At 38.1% G+C, this 17,395-nt stretch overlaps 1 long non-coding RNA gene across 4 annotated transcripts in view; it reads left to right on the top strand.

Moving 5' to 3' along the window:
- The first annotated feature begins 33 nt into the window (after positions 1-33).
- LOC144303655 (uncharacterized) overlaps positions 34-17,395 on the top strand; it is a 100,650-nt gene continuing 83,288 nt past the window's right edge. The window contains exons 1-2 of one of the 4 annotated variants that reach the window (XR_013370644.1): positions 34-762; positions 2,605-2,674. This is a non-coding gene — a long non-coding RNA (uncharacterized LOC144303655). Of the gene's footprint in view, positions 763-2,604; positions 2,675-7,818; positions 7,892-17,395 lie in introns of those variants that run through there. The other 3 variants (XR_013370645.1, XR_013370643.1, XR_013370646.1) reach the window with 3 other exon arrangements.

Genomic DNA, 17,395 nt, shown 5'->3' with positions numbered 1-17,395 from the left:
TTTACTAAGTATTTAATAGGATTCATTAGTGGATTTATTAGTGAAATTTTGGTACAGAGAGAGTGGTTCTAGAGAAACAGACTTTTAGGAATGAGTTTTTCTAAATTGGTTCTGGGGTTTCTGGAATTGGCTCTGTAGTCTGATTAAATTTAAAAATGTTAATGACTCTATTCCCAATAGTGAAGAGAGCACTGATAGCCCAAAGTGTTATCTGATAATAGAGATACACAAATACCACCATTGGATACTGCTAATCATCCACCTATAAGAAGCAAGGATCTGGATAGCTGTGCATGTGATACTTTTAAACATTTTGGTCCAACTAACAAATAACAAATATAATGAGATTGTCTTATTGCTCCTAATGTTGTTAGACAAAGCAGAGAAAGAAAAGGATGAAGTCAGAGATTCAAATTCCCAACTCAAGTGCCGTATAAATGACCTAAAAGTTTCTGTGTTCCCTGAAGGAAACCTTTATCTCCTGAGGTTGAAGACTGAAATTGCTGAAAATCAAACCAGAATCTCATCCAGCACCTGGCTAGATTATAATACAAGTGTCTACTATTAAAGTGAGGGCATTGATTGAGAAGGAATGGGAAACTAAGGGTTGTATTGGGGATATATGAGAAGATGCTGATAAAACTGGAAACATTGAACTTCACATTCTGATACATTTTCTTTGCCAGTGGAAATAGCCTTTTCACCCACTCTGAGGGGATTAATTCTGCATTGCCTGAGGAACCAGTAGTGGCTTCCCCTGAGGTAATTCCCATGCAAAATAATGCTAATTCTCCCTGGGATGAACCCTTCTTTGCTTCTAGACCTAACTACACTCAAATCCCAACAGGTCCCTTAAGGTCAAGTACAGAGTGTGACCTGTGAGGAGGTACACTACACTCCAAAAGAACTACTTGAGTTATCTAACTTAAATGCACAAAAATTGGAGTAAATGTGTGAGACTGAGTACTAAAGGTGTGGGATAATGATAGAAGGAACACAAAGTTGGACCAGGGAGAATTTATTAATAGAGGCTCACTAAGCAGAGATTCTGCATCTAATGTTACATCTCAGCGAATTAGAAAGGGTTCTAACAGTTTGGTTTGACTAATACATGGACTAAAAGGTACCCACAGTGAACAAGTTAGAAATGCCAGGCTTGCCTTGGTTTAATGTAGCTGTAGAGATTCAAAAGCTTAGGGAGATTGGAATGTTAGAGTGGATTTGTCATTTGAAACCTATTCATCCACCCTGGGAGGGTATAGAAGACAAACCTTTTACAAGACTATGAGAAATAAATTTGGGAGGGAGTCCCAGCATTTTTGAAGAGCTTTGTGATTCATCTTCTCTGTACAATGCCAACTGTAGTTACTGAATTGTGAATTGTGAAACTTAAATGCTTAAACTTAAATGCTGGGACTAATTAGATCATGGGGTGGCAGCACTCAAACACCAAAGGCAAGGTGGTTGTGCTTATCTTAATGGACAGCAAGGTCAGAGCAGCAATCAGAATAGTCTGACTCATGCAAACTTATGGGGTTGACTAGTCCGTGATGGTGTTACTAGAAGTAAAATAGATAAGAAACCTACTAAATTCTTACTTGATGTGTATAAGTAGAAAAGTTCTAGGTCAAGTGCATGAAAGTCTAATCAGAATCATAAAAATACAGAGTCATGGCTCCCCAGTCAATTCCCAGATTTGAGCCTTGAATGAAGGGGGGGCCATGTTCCCTTAAGGACAGACAAATTCAGGTACATTGCCAAAAATGTATACTATTACTCTTTCTCCCAGTCTTCCCCAAAGGCACCTAAAGCTTCTCACTGAGGAAATTGAACATTTGAGAAAAGGACATAGGGACTACTGGACGCTGGTTCTGAACTGACATTAATTCTAGGAGACCCAAAATATTACTATGATCTGCCAGTCAGAGTAAGAACTGATGGAGGTCAGGTGATCAATGGATTTTTAGCTTAGGTCCATTTCACAGTGGGTCCGGTGGGTCCATGAACTCATCCTGCAGTTATTTTCCCAGTTCCAGAGTGCATAATTGGAATAGATATGCTCATCAGATGCCAGAATCCCCACAATGGCTCCCTAATTTGTGGAGTGAGGGCTATCATGGGAAAAGCCAAGTGGAAACTCCCAGAATGCCTCTACCTAGGAAAACAGTAACCCAAAAGCAATAGTTTATTTCTAAAAGAAATCAAGGGATTAGTGCCATCATTAGTATAGGGGTGGTAATTCCCACCACATCCTCATTCACCTCACCTATTTGGCCTGTGCAGAAGACAGATGCATTTTGGAGAATAACTGTAGATTATTGTAAGCTTAATCAGATGGTGACTCCACTTACAGCTGCTGCACCAGATGTGATTTTATTTCTTGAACAAATTAACACATCCCCTAGTACCTGATATGTAGCTAATGATCTAGAAAATGCTTTTTTAACCTCATACCTGTTAGTAAAGACCACCAGAAGCAGACTGCTTTCAACTGGCAAGACCAGCAATATGCACTTACTGTCCTACCTTAGAGGTACACCAACTCTTCAGTTTTACATTCATAATTTAGTTCACAAGAATCTTGATTGCTTTTCTCTTCCACAGGATATCACACTGGTCCATTATGTTGATTTGGCTGAGGGAACAAGAAGTGGCAATGACTCTAGACTTATTGGTAAGATACTTGCATGTCAGGGAGTAGGATATAAACCCAACAAAAATTTAGGGGCCTTATATCTCGGTGAAATTCCTTGCTGTGGGGCCTGTCGAGATACTCCTCTCAAGATGAATGATAAGTTGTTGCATCTGGTACTTCCAACAACCACACACACACACAAACACACACACAAAGCACAATGCCTAGTGGGCCCCTTTGGATTTTGGAGGCAACCTATTTCTCATTGAAATGTGGATCCATGCTCCAAACACTGGGTGTCCCCACCATCCTGAAGCAGCCTGGCTTGACAGCATGATGGAATGGCCTATTGAAGACTCATTTATAGCACCAGCCAGGTGGCAATACCTTGCAGGGCAGGGGCAAGGTTCTCCAAAAGACTGTATATGCTTTGAATCAGTAACCAATATATGGCGCTGTTTCTCCCATAGTAGGACTCATAAGTCCAGGAATTAAATTGGTGATATTTATAAAGAATTGGCTCATGCTATTCTGGTGACTGGCAAATCCCAAGATCTGGAGCATAATTGACAGAGAAGACAACTCAGGAGAGCTAATGGTTTAGTTCCAGTCAAAGTCAAAGGCCTTAAAATCTTTTTTTTTTTTTTTTTAAAAAAAAAAGGCAGCTCCAGGTAACTCAGTGGTTTAGCACCTGCCTTAGGCCCAGGGTGTGATCCTGGAGACCCAAGATCAAGTCCTGCATTGGGCTCCCTGCATGGATCCTGGAGCCTGCTTCTCCCTCTGTCTGTATATCTGCCTCTCTGTGTGTGTGTGTCATGAATAAATAAATAAAATCTTTTAAAAAAAGAAATAAAAGGCCTGAGAACCAGGAGAGTTGATGGTTGTAGTTCATTTCTGAAGGGCAGTAGGCTGAAGACCCAGCAAGAGCTGATATTTCAGTTTAAGTTTGAAGGCAGGAAAATGGCTAAGGTGTGAAGGGAGTTAGGCAGGGAGAATTCTCTCTTATTAAGGGGAGGGTCAGTCTTTTTGTTCTAGTCAAGACTTCAGTTTAAATGGATGAGGCCCACACACATTAGGAGGACAATCTGCTTCATTCATTCTACAGATTTCATTATTGATCTCATCCAAAAGCACCATCATAGAAACATCCAGAATAATGTTTGACCTATTTTGTTCTAACTGGGCTATCATAACACAAGAATTACAAGGGTCACTAATATTTAATAAAATGCTTGTAGTAAGTGTTTAAGACATATTTAGCAAATCATGAACAACACAGAAAGAGCCTCAGGGACCTAGTCATCTCTCTTTCATGAGTTTTCTTTAATTACAAACAGAAGATACTTTATCTATTATTCTGTGTATTTTTCCCTAGACATTTGACTAAAGAATTAGGACAAATCTGATTTGACTTTTTTCAATTTTGATAGAAAAAGATGATTATGGCCAATGTATGAAATCCTGTCAAATACTAGTTTTTCCCCACTTCTCTCTTTCCCAGGTATAGGGAGCTAAAAGAAACAAGTTTATATAAAATTCAAGTCTGCTATTGTAATCTACAGGAATGACCTATTTCACCACTTTAAGTCCCCCAGTATGTGAAAACTGACATAAAAAGAATTGGGACCAGCTGTTCCTTCTTTGTACTGAGGCCCTAAAAGGAAGAAATAGATAAACTGCTGCATTGGAGATTAAGATCAGCTATATAAAAAAATATTTCTCAATGTTGAAAGTGATTAAGCTCCTCAATGGGTAACCAACTGTGGTGTCTGAGGGAGTTTGTGGGAGTGTGTGTGTATTTGTCTACATGCACATGCACGTGTGTGACATGTGATTGTATCTTTCCTGTGTTTAAAAATGATAGTGTATGCTTTGATCTTTGTGAGTTTTTCATCAAGGCATTGTCATAAAGGGTTGTGTCAAATATTTAAAAGATACCACTTAAAAATTGGCCTCATTTTCCAGAATGTATAAGGAGTACCCAGCATAATAATGTAGCAAGATGCTGCATTTCAATAATTTTGGACTCTGGAGCCCCCAAAAGAAAAAAACAGTAAAGTTCAATTAAGTGTCAATACTACTTAAGATCCTTCTCCCCTTACTCCAAAGCACAATACTTACTAGTCATATTAGTATTTAGTAAGTACTCGAATGCCAGAATTCTCTAAGATTTGTTAAGCCTGTGTGGTGAGAAACTCCATGGGCATCAGGAGAGCTTGTTTCAAGATCCAACTCTACCATAGAAAGGCAGGGCTATTCAAAGGTTATTCTTGGGATGCCTGGGTGGCTCAGCAGTTGAGTGTCTGCCTTTGGCCCAGGGTGTGATCACAGAGTCGCAGGATAGAGTCCCACATCGGGCTCCCTGCATGGAGCCTGCTTCTCCCTCTGCCTGTGTCTCTGCCTCTCTCTCTCTCTGTTCTCTCATGAATAAATTAAAATCTTTAAATAAATAAAAGGTTATTCTTCATACTATTACCACACTGAGCCAAACCATGGGTGGACCCAGAGATATCCATGGCTATGGGTTACTACAATATCTAGTAGTTCCTACATTTGAAGAACCCTGAATTTCATGCAGATAGTTTTGTAAAACTCACCCTTCTTCTGCTAAGACACTCATCATAGGCTTTCAGCCTTTTTAGTAAATAACCAAGATGAAATTACGTGTGGAAATAGGATCTAGGTCTATGACTTTGACCACTTTCAAGATATGTGTCATAAGGGCATATTAAGACCTGTTTTTATCCTCAATGCAAACTTATTTGAGCCAAATAAACAGGAATGGGCTACACTGAAAATAGCTAATACCTGTGTTTTCACTCTCTGGCTCTTGAATTAGAACAATACCACAGATTGGGTGACTTAAACAATTGAAACTAATTTTCCAACAGTACTAGAGGCTGGAAGTCCAAGATCAAAGTGCCAGTAGGCTTGGTTTCTTCTGAGGTCACCCTGGCTTGCAGATGGCCACTCACTACCTTTTCACATGGTTTTTCCTCTGTGCAGGTTCCTGTGCTTTTGGGGTCTGTCTCTGTGTTCAAATTTCCTTTTCTTAAAAGGTTATCAGTCAGGTTGGATTAGGGTCCACCCTCAGGGCCTCACTTTAACTTAGTCACATCTTTGAAGACTCTGTCTCTGTACAGTCTTATCCTGAGGTTAAGGGTTAGCACTTCAACATGAATTTGGTAGAGGTGTTGGGGGGCACAAGATAGCCTATAACAGGAATGAAACCTATCATTTGCCATTTTGGCATAATCACGAACATAACTAAAGACCTACCAAATAATAAGCACTTATGCCACTGAGAAACTACACAATAGAATTTATACTTATCATATACCTATCCCCTGCTATATATTCTGAATTTTCTCTGCTCACTCTTTACAAAGGAGAATTTCCAAACCCAAGTCTGCAATATTGGAATGAATGAACAACATCACAGATGACCCAAATGACAGAATGTCATTAGTGTTTAAAAATCAAATAAAAAAATCATGTAGGAAAATGCAAGGAAAACAATATCAACTACAATAAATAGGAGAGAAAGCTTTTTACATATTATACTCCTATTAACTACATCATAAGGTTTATATCAGGATTAAGTTAGCTAATATATTAAAGCACTTAGGAGATTTTGTGGCATGAGGTAAATGTTCCATAGATAACAACTTTTATTATTTTTTATATTATCATGTGGAAGAATTTAAGATTTTCACTGTTCACCTGGTTGCCTTCTTCTGTGCTGCAGTACATGACCTTTTGCTGTCATTCATATTCCAGATTCCCTTGTATAAGCTTCCTCTTTGGTATTCAACGTCTCTATTGAAGCAAGAATGTCACCAGTGAGTCTGATGTTTTAAGTCTAGCCTACTTACCAGACTTGAGAACTTCCTTAGAGGTTACTTGTGATTGAAATTGAGAGAAATACTTTTCTTCAGCAGACATTATTGACCGGTCTGTCAAAAACACATGAGATACAAAGGACTTGAATTACACAATTGTTTGGGGAAGGCTACTGCAGCCTGTACTATCATTAGTCAGTAGGAAGTGGTTCTTGTATTAATCAGGCCCCCTAAGGATGTTGACAAGGATAATAATTCTTTCCCAATGCGTGGATATAATTCTGAATTGTTTCATATTAAAACAAGAGAGGAAAAAGGCTTTGGGAAAGAATACACATTTTTAATAGGAGCTATAATTCTGTATGAAGGGTTATCTGAATAGTTTGCACAAGAAATGAAATTATAGCACTTATTCCACAGATATAGCCGTTGAGGGAATGAAGCCAAAGTCTCATCATCCTTTGCAACAGAGATTTTTAAGGACTCAGTTAACCCTTTGAAACTTCTGTTCATAAGTTCATGGTCTTTTGCTTTGCTCTGAAAAGAACAAACTGATATTATTAACCTTTGCTTAATCTGACTACATAGCTTTATATAAAAAAATAAAAAGCATTAAAAAGCATCATAGCCACTGAATCCTTCCAGGTATTTTTTTTTTAATTTTTTTTTTTATTTATTTATGATAGTTACAGAGAGAGAGAGAGAGGCAGAGACACAGGCAGAGGGAGAAGCAGGCTCCATGCACCGGGAGCCCGATGTGGGATTCGATCCCAGGTCTCCAGGATCGCGCCCTGGGCCAAAGGCAGGCGCCAAACCGCTGCGCCACCCAGGGATCCCTTAACACATATTTAAAATAAATGACAAGTCACAAACATAAAAAGGATATAGCCTCATGGATAACCCTAGCTGTATTGGGTACAGACGGTTAATGATACATCTTAGTATAGTTAATTCTGTTTACTTAGCATCATCTGGGCTCTATGAAATATATAAAATTCTACCCTAGTTTATTTAAGCATATCACAAATGTCCAACTTTCCTGGATAATTTTTAGTCTCTCCATCCTCTAGAAAATTACCAGAGGCTTGAGGAGGGCTGAGGCTTGTTCTAGTTAGAGCCCTCCAGGGAGCAGAACTATATCTCCTTGTTTAACTATAACTTCTTTTGAGTACCTAGCCACTGCTGAATCTCATAGGGAAAATGTAAAATCCCCAATCAATTTAGAAGCAAATTTAGACCCAGAAGATAGCCAATTAATGCATCTCAACTTTTTGGGAAGCCTGAGTACAAGCCAGGAGCTCCCCAGGCCCTAGGTAATGATTGCTATTTCCATCTTCGTCCAGGAGGAAAAAAAAAAAGCTGAAAACAGCCTCCATTCCTAGAGTGTTGTGGGCCACTGATTTTTATCACACAGGTAAGAATCATTTGCAATTAACACATAGAGCACTGTCTCTTAGTGCTGTAAGGATCCATAGAGAAAACCCAATCTAATGCTTTCATTTTACAGATGAACAGACTGAGGCCTATAGAGGTTTAGGGGTTTGTCTGAGGTCACATGCTTGTTAACAGCTCTTCTGGGATATTGATCAAGTGTTCTATTTCTAAAAGACTTAATGGTGCTTGAAAAACAGTTGACTCTCCTAAATAGCATAAACATTTCCCCTTCAAAGGTACTTACACTGTTGTTTGTAGGAAATACACAATTATATTTTAGCCCAACTCCCACTTGGAATAAATGAAAATGAAAATTAAAACCCAAATATTTTTGTTTAGAATTTGATTCTGCTCTAAGCGAAGCAGGGCTTAAAACACCTCTGTTGGTGAATGTCTCATTGCTTACTTCTAGGGGTAGGAAGGGTAGGAGTAGGCAAACAGATGTTTGCCAAGTTCAAGGATAAAAGAGATTGCTGGGTCTTGAGAGTTTATCCCTCAAAGGCAGAGAGAGCCCCTTTCTCATTTTGAAGAGCATTACTATTACTTAGCTTCTTGGACATGGGGGGACTTTCTCCCTAATCTTCTGACTGGTAGATTTGGGAGGCTATGGCTATCACCCAGCATCCTAGCCACTTCTTGTTTGCACTCCTGTTTACATTGGAGAATAGGAAAGAAGCACCTGGATAGGAAAAAAAAAAAAAAAAAAAGGTTAACTTGTCTGTTACCACTTAATAAATTACTATGGTATCTGGAGTCATACCAACAAAATATTCAGGCAAAATTAAATATATGTAGATAGAGATTGTAAAAAACAGCATCGCTGACACAGAGCAGAGTTATAAATTAGTTGAGCCATTTTGATTACTGGAGTCATGTTAGTAATAAGACTCGCTGGATATTCTGCAGATTTAGAGGGTGTCGATGAAGTGGGAACCTTATAGAAAATCAATGTGCTACAGAGTAATAGAGGTCTTGGCTTCTCTGTACCGTCCTTAATTGAATTAGGAATTTCATTTGAGAAGGGAGGGCTAGAGTCACAGTCTCACATTTGGTCCCAAGTAAGCATGGAAGCTGGAATATTTGGCAGGTTTTCATCATCATTGTGGCCATTGTCCACTGTCCCTGGAGCACATACTGTCATAGGCCAAAGAGAGAGAAGCTTAACAATGGTGAGAGGTCAGCAGTTTGCAGGGCATGGGCTGTGTACAGGAGGTGAAAAATTACTACAGCTGTTCCATTGCATTGCTTTCCTGGCTGTAAATGAGGCTTCTCATTAATGAATCATGCATACAGACTGCCAGGGTCTCAGCATTAATTGACACTAATGGGAACATCTTATGGTTGAAGGGAGAGCTATGGGAGCCATTTTCAGTCTGATTTGATTTGGAAGGAAGCTTGGACAATTTACATTTTCCATGAAATGCTAGAGCAGCCTCACACACCACATTTGCACCCCAAACCACAAATAGGTTGCTGAGTATCTGCAGAAAAGTCTATCAAACTCTTCATGAGGGAGAAGCAATATCAACAAGTGCTTCAATGAGATTTTCCTTTTTCTGCCAGGCATGGTACCTACAGAGAATGTTTGAATCTGCTTTTGGCTTGTAGTATGCATGCTAAGGCCTAATGCAGTGTACGTAATTTGCTTTAGTCCTTTGAGATCATTCAGCAGGGACTCAGTGCAAGTTAGCCCTGAGGAAATTTCAGTCAATAATTTTTGTTTAAAAAATGTGTCCTCCCATGATAATGTAACTATATTCCATCAAAACAGGTAGATGCCAAAGTTTAATCTGAGCTGCCTACAATGTTTTACCCCTTAAGTGGAACTGATATAATCATTCCTTTTTTAGCCCCAAAGAGAAATTTCCCTGTAATTAGTTTTTGATACATGTTCAGCATTAGGAAATGGATGTTCATAGTGTTGGTATAGTTCAAACCTTTTCATATCATGGAACATATGGGTGAATTCCGCCTCCCAGAACACCCAAAGCCCATACTACACCTTAGAGTGAATTAGAAAGTCATGCCTGCTTTCAAGTGATGCATCCACACAAAGGCACACTGCTTGCAGCCCCACTTGCTACTTTGGTTTGGCGCTCTTGTGCAGTCAGTGCATAGCCTGTACAAGGTACATAATAACCTTAGTGCTATTCTAGTGAATGTTAACATTTCTCTAAACCAACAATGACTCTGTGGTAGGGTCCTGGAATAAGCAAGTTGATCTTCTAAAGAAAAATATAGGGCTTAGAGAAGAAGATATTGAACAGGCCTATGGGGAAGACACAATAATGACATAATTTTTAGTAGAGGAGAATATAATAATTTGAGATCCACATCTCTAAAAACTGTTTTTATTCTTAGTCAATATGACCTCAGGGTAACTTCTGATCCACTATCAGAAGTAAATATTTTCTTTAGGATCACGTAATTTGTTGCTGAAAAAGGATGTAGGAATCATTGAGTCCTACCCCTTCATTTTAAAGATTTTACTTATTTATTTTATTTGAGAGTGAGAGAGAGTTAGGGAAGGGGCAGAGGGAGAAAATTTCAAGCAGACTCCATGCTCAGTGGGGCTTGGGGCTTGATTCACAACCCCAAAATCAGGACCTGATCTGAAACCCAGAGTCAGACACCTAACTGCCTGAGCCACCCAGGATCTCCCTACCCCTTCATTTTATACATGAGAAGTCTCATGTGCAGCTCAGTGCTATATAGCTAGCTAATAATGTAACCTAGATTTAAATCCAGATCTCATGACAAGAAGTCCAATTCACATTCCATCACTGCCAAGCAAAATGTCACAAGCACACAGCCATCTCTTGGGTTCAAGAAGTACCTTTAAGTCTGATATTCTGCTCTCAGGAGACTATAACCATGTTTACCATATCCATAGCCTTCCCCTGTTAGTGTTTTTATTTCTTTCCTCTTGGTCTTCATCTTTCAAAATGAGGAATGATTATCTTCTGATGTAGCCTTTTGATGATAGTTGATACTCCCTGAGGACAATGGAAATGGCATTCCATGTGGGTTAAAAAGTTGTGTTAACTGACCTCTAAGTTTCCTTCCATCTTAGGATCTAGTTTTATTAGTATGGCAACCTCTTTCTCGTTTGCTTATTTAGTTACCCTCCCCTTTCTCTACTCTTATGTCTTTCTTGAACGGCAGCACCAAGACCTGTCTGTTAAGGTATGAAAGCAAGATTAAAATAATGTTTCCAGTCTACCACTCTGCTTGGACATCCTTGCCCTTATCCTACTATACACATCATACACACACACACACACACGTGCATGTGCAAGTGAGTGCACATGCACATGCACACATTTTTGGTTACATGTAATATTTTGTTGATACTTTAAATGTAACAGTACATTGGAATTAGTCTACTATGACTCCTTAAATTAAGCCAGTAGATCCAATTAGAATTTAATAAAGTTGTGCTTAAAATTACTCTACTGATGAAGGCTTCATGCTTATCTATGGGAGCAAATTCTATATGTAATTGGACCACTCATAAGATTTTGAGCAATTGCCAGATCCACAGGTCCCTTCTGGGAAAAGCTGCCAAGGCAGATCCTTAGGCAAAAGTAGCTAAGCTTTCTAAAATGTAACTTTAACAATCTGATCACAATTTATTGGACCAAGGATTGTTAGTCAAAAAAATATATTTATAGACTTAATATTAGATTATCAGCCTACAAGATGGCCAATAGGTTTCTCTATATTTGCTAGTGAATCATAAGGTTTTCTGTCTAGAAGGGAGTTAACGCAAGATACATAGGGAGAAAGTATTAGATACAAGTATTAGAGGAAAAACAAAGAAAGCAGCAAAGTCACATAAACAACCTATATGCCACAACTACTTTGTATCCTAGTCATTATGTTAAAGTAGGAACTATTTGGGGTTTCAAGTTAGACAGATATGGATTGAAATCCTTTATTCATTCTTTGAGCCTCAACTCCCTTATTTTAAAAATGGTAATAGTAATACCTGCTTCATAGGATCATTAAAATTATTAAATGAGAAGGTGTTTTAAAATATAGACGGTGTATGTCACATAGGTAAATAACCGACAAATGTCAGCAAAAGAGAATAACTTGTGAATTTCTTGAAAGGATTAAATTAGGTAATATATGTTATGCTCCAGACACAGCATAGGCATCTATTTATAATAAATGTTCCCTCTGTCCCGTATCATTCCAGAAAATATAAATATTTCCTTTAAATATCTAAGTAGATTTAAATTTGCTGGTCTTCATTTGTTCATGTACTCAAAAAATATTTAGTAAACATCTGTTGTATGCCAGATAAGAAAAGAAAAATAAGTCAGAAAGAGTTCCTGATAACTGAGAATGTGTGGTATGGTTTTCAGAGGGACAGGAAAGTAGATAAATGGCATGTTAGTGTAGTAAGTACTATTATAGGGTGTTATGGAAGCATGCATTATTATCCAAATCCTTGAAGATTTTAATAGATCAAGCAGCATAATTGCCCCTCCTAGAAACCAATCAGAAAGGCATACTATTCCTAGAAATGCCAAATCAGCTACTACATCCAAAAGGTGCATGAATGAAGGCCACAATGTCTGTGAATACAGAGGAGTGAGGAAATGTGTCTTGCTAGCAAAATTCAAAGGAGATGCCCATCAAGAAGAAAACAAAAAGCTTTCCTCTGACACCATCTGGCATAAGAAAGGTCTGAGTTAATAGTAAAATAGCATCTTGTGCATTTTAGCTTTCATTCTGATGTTTCGTATGTTTCCCCTCTTTTTAGATGAGACTGAAATGAGAATATTAGCTGCATTCATCTCTCCATTCATCCAAATCCTCACTCCCTATAAAGCATGCCATATGTGAAAGAAAAGCTTTAAAAATACATAATGCTTCTATTTTCATCTACTTCCATAAATAAGCACTATAAATTATGCCCAGCCACCAAGTAATATTATTGAGCATCTGTTCATGGCATTTAAATGTCTAAAGGGGCTAAGGTTGTTTAGCCGAGAAAGGAGAAAACCAGAAGTAGCATTTGTGACAGTCTATTATTCAAAGGGCAGTAAACAACTATTTATCATAGCCTCTTAGGGTTGAATAAGAGAAAAGAAGCTCGCCAGTATAAGAACTTCTTGAATTTGAAGTTTCCAATATAATAGTGAAGTAGCTATTTCTACATCTCTAGATTTATATCTATATGCCCATATACATATAAAATTATAGAACCAGGATACCCCAAATTTTATGAGAAGGCAAAAATTTTGGGAGGACAATCAGAAAGCCAAGAACTTGTTACTTTATAAACATATATGTTTAAAAGTTATCTGCAAACTCATTTTCCTTAATCAGAAAATATCCATTGAATAAATAACGTATCAGGCCAAGAGCTTTGAAGAATTACAAAAAGTCTGAATTGTAATGCCTGAATTGGAGTTTATAGTTTGGTTGGGAGACAAAATGAGTGGATAAAGCAGTAGACAATACAATGTTATTCATAATGATATCCCATATTGCTTGTTGTAATGTGGGTGGGACTATTACAGGTGTTCTACAGATAACAGGCTTACACTAGTTTGGAAGTCTTAAATTAGCCTGGGGGCAGAGAAATTTCAACTGATCTTTGAATATCAGATTTTTTAGGAATAAAGGAGGGGAAAAGAAAAAAAGAAACAGTGTGAGAAAAGGCAGTAAAGTAGAAATTAATAAGGTTTTTCATGGAGTCAATAAAAGTATAGACCTAACCCAAGGAGAAGGAATGTGATAGAAGTTAATGGGGAATAAGTTCTAGCAGATAGACTGGGACAACCCACCAAATTACTTTCCATTCATGGCCAGGAGCATGTCTACCTATACTACTTGTCATGTGCCTTCTAGTCATTTGCAGTCCAACTGAACACCCTATCCTAATCAGCCTTCTTACTTACTTTCATTTTTTCAGTACAGCAAACATATCCAGTCAAATGGTCAAGACAAGATGGCACTAGAACAAAATCAGTGCAATTTTCCCACAAGATATGCTTTGTACTCTCAGATTAAGTGCAGATGAGCTCTTTCCAATAGTACATTCCTTCTCATCATTATTGCTTCTCATCTCTGCTTTCTATTTCTTTTCATTGTTTGTTATTCATTTTTTTTCTTTAATTCAACAAACATTATTGAGTTTCTACTCTGCCTCATGCTAGACACTGGGAATACAGAAATATGTAGCATATTGTCTTTACCTGCAAGAAGCCTTTAGTCTAGAGAGAGGTATAGACAAATCCAATAGAGTTGAATGCATGTTATGTATTATAATACATATGATAATATGTATTATAATATTTCACCTAACTCCCTAGGGAAGGTCACCTAAACTGAACACCCAGGAGGACATGCAGGTTAAGGTAGGTGGAGAAAGAGGTTGGCTCCAGTCAGAAAGAACAGTGTGTGAAACCGCAAGTGAGAAAACACAGCACACAGAAGAAGTATGACATGGGCTACAACTCAATAGATAAGAGATCAGTGGTGGAGAGGGCACCCTGGAATCTGAGCCCCGTTATCATAAATCCTTAATAATCCCATTCAGTCACTGACTCATTGGGAACACACTTATGAACACTCATGTGTCAGGAATTGTGCTGGAGACAAGACATAGAAGATGTAAGGCACAGAGCTACCTCAGAGGAGCTTCAATCTAGCTGAGATGTCATAGCAATAAACTGACAGTTTATGAGGGTTGGGATGGATGTAGAGAAGAGGATTCATCCCAAACTCATTCTGTAACATTCTCTCTGCCTCTGATGTCTTTTACTTCTCTTCCAAACTAACTTTTTTTTTAAGTATGTGTGAGGTTTGTTCAGTTCTGCTGATTTACTCTTTATTTCATTCTTATTCCTTTCATTGCTTGAACTGAAATGGACATATTCCCATTAATATTCAAAAATATGTTCTTCCAAATAAATCACATAGAAGTATGTGCTGAGATTCATTGTATTCTTAAATTTGCTGAGAAATCTTTATTTTAGCCTAGTTTTTATTTAAACCTTTTATATTTTATATTTATTTTTTTAAAGATTTTATTTATTTATTCATTCATGAGAGACAGAGAGAGAAAGAGAAAGAGAGAGGCAGAGACACAGGCAGAGGGAGAAGCAGGCTCTACGCAGGGAGCCCGACGTGGGACTCGATCCCGGGCCTCCAGCATCACACCCTGGGCCAAAGGCAGGCACTAAACCACTAAGCCACCCAGGGATCCCCTAAACCTTTTATATTTTTTAATAAAATAGAAGCAAGAGTTGGAAATAAATGTGAAAAGTTACATAGCTGTTGTTCCCCTTCTGTCTATATCCCTTCATCTAGCCAAAGTAAAATGTAGAAATATAAAGAAATAAATATGGAATTAAAAAAATAAACTTAATAATAGAAAAAAATCACAAGAGCACAAAAACAGTTTATCTCTATAATCTAATTCAACATTTCTTCAAGGAGACAGGAATTTGTCATTAAGCAAAGTGTCGCTAATGGTTAAGTTCCTAGAGAAAGACGAAGAGCTGACAGAAACAAATAAAACAGTAATAACACAACTGAGAAGAGGTAAATAGGATGTTGGAGCAAACAGTAAAAAAGGAATAAGATAGGGAAGAATAAGTAATCAAAATGCTGAGAAAGCAACGTTTCGGGATTGAACGTAACAAAATTAAACTCAGAGAGAGATAGAGGATAAGAAAGAGAATAAGCACAGTTTTCTATTGCCTGCTTTTCTATCCAAGAGAAATAACTGTCAGATACAGGTCATAAAGTTTTATAGACTAATGACCTCTGACCTCTGACCCTGCAATCTATTTCCTCTGAGCAGATGTGCAACCCCTCCTCTTTCTGAGAATAATTGGGCAACATGGCTGGGTGACTTCTCTCATCCACCAGGCAATGAAATGTGTCTTTGGGTCTCAATTTTCCATCAGTACTCTTGCTCCAGGCCAACTCAAGACTGGTTTACAGACCAATACAAAGAGTAAGCAGACACATTTTATAAAAAGAGAAATACAGACAGACATACACACACATTCAATTTATAAATCCTTTCTACTGAACCACAGAAAGCAGGAAATCCCAATTTAATTAACAGACAAATTACCAAGAGTCAGCAGAACCAGTTCATAATTGGCCAGAGCTGATCTGCACAATTTGCAAAAAAGAAAGAAGAAAGAAAGAAAGAAAGAAGAAAGAAAGAAAGAAAGAAGAAAAGAGAAAGAAAGAAGAAAGAAAGAAAGAAAGAAAGAAAGAAAGAAAGAAAGTCCATTCAATGTAAAGGAAGAAGAATTCTATCATTTGCATTGGCCTCTTCTTACTTGGGAAGTAGAGGTATCCTTTTTTAAATGAGCACATTTCCACACAGAGAGCATCAAAAAGGTATTTCCAGAAGGGCAGTGATAATTAAGCAGAGTACACACACCCTCTCTGATGCCATTTGAATCAGCAAGGAGACTGATTGGAGTCAGGGAGGGGACCTGGGTTAAGTTGTTCTTTTATGAAGCCAAGACTGCTGGTAGCCAGAGTTGGCTCTAGCTTTTGGGGGAAAGGACACTGAGTCATCTCCCTTCATGGAACAGATTTGTTGAAAGGGCACAAGAAGTTCCCATGGATTTCATGCTGCTTTGAAATAACCTGCATTTCAAATGGATGAGAAAGGGGTGGGGGAAGTGGGTTTTGTTGCTAGGTCTCCCAAAGCCTTGCCAAAATTTTGCCTGTTTCATTGTGAACCTGGTAACCACCCCAGCTGGGCACCCCATCTTTCTAAACAGGAAATAGATGAATATGCCCATCCTTTTCAGCTTGCAAATGTGCACTAGTAAAGGCAAACATGGCCTTGTTTGTTCTCCCTGGGGAACAAGTCAGGCATGAAGTCCCTTTTGTTAGGCTAAGAACAACTTCCCCTCTTTCCCAAATCCCAGAGGGACTAGCAACTTAATCTGGAAATGTGAAATGAACCTTACCTGGGAAGAGCTGGGCTCTTTGAAGATGCCCAGGAGTTAGGATCTGTCTGAGGCCCCAGGGGACATACAGAATGATTCACAGGAGAGGCCCCCATTAGTAGTGTACAATTCTATAGAGGGATTCTCCTCAGTATACAGAAGAGCATGGAGCTGATCCAGCCATGTCTCTAGTCTTAGTTTACAAAAGGGTTATGAGCTGAAAGACTGAGACATGTCTTAGATGACATAGGAATATAAAACTATAGCCATAATTAGTGCATTAGTGTATGTTTCCTGATAAATATATGCAAAGAAAGATAACAGAGGAATGGACATTTCGCTATTCTTCATGGAGTTAGTGAGTATATAAACCTTATGAAATATATATATATCTTATATATATGTATAAATGCAGGTATATATATATCACAACATAAACCTTATGAAATATATATATCTGATATATATATAAATGCAGATATATATATGAGGACATAAGAAAGAGAATAAGCACAGTTTTCTCTCTCTATATTCAATAT

This window comes from Canis aureus, chromosome 32, assembly GCF_053574225.1.
Source record: "Canis aureus isolate CA01 chromosome 32, VMU_Caureus_v.1.0, whole genome shotgun sequence".
In the NCBI taxonomy this organism is placed as follows: domain Eukaryota; kingdom Metazoa; phylum Chordata; class Mammalia; order Carnivora; family Canidae; genus Canis; species Canis aureus.
The sequence above is the reverse complement of the archived record's forward strand: the minus strand, read 5'-3'. Positions and strand labels throughout refer to the sequence as shown.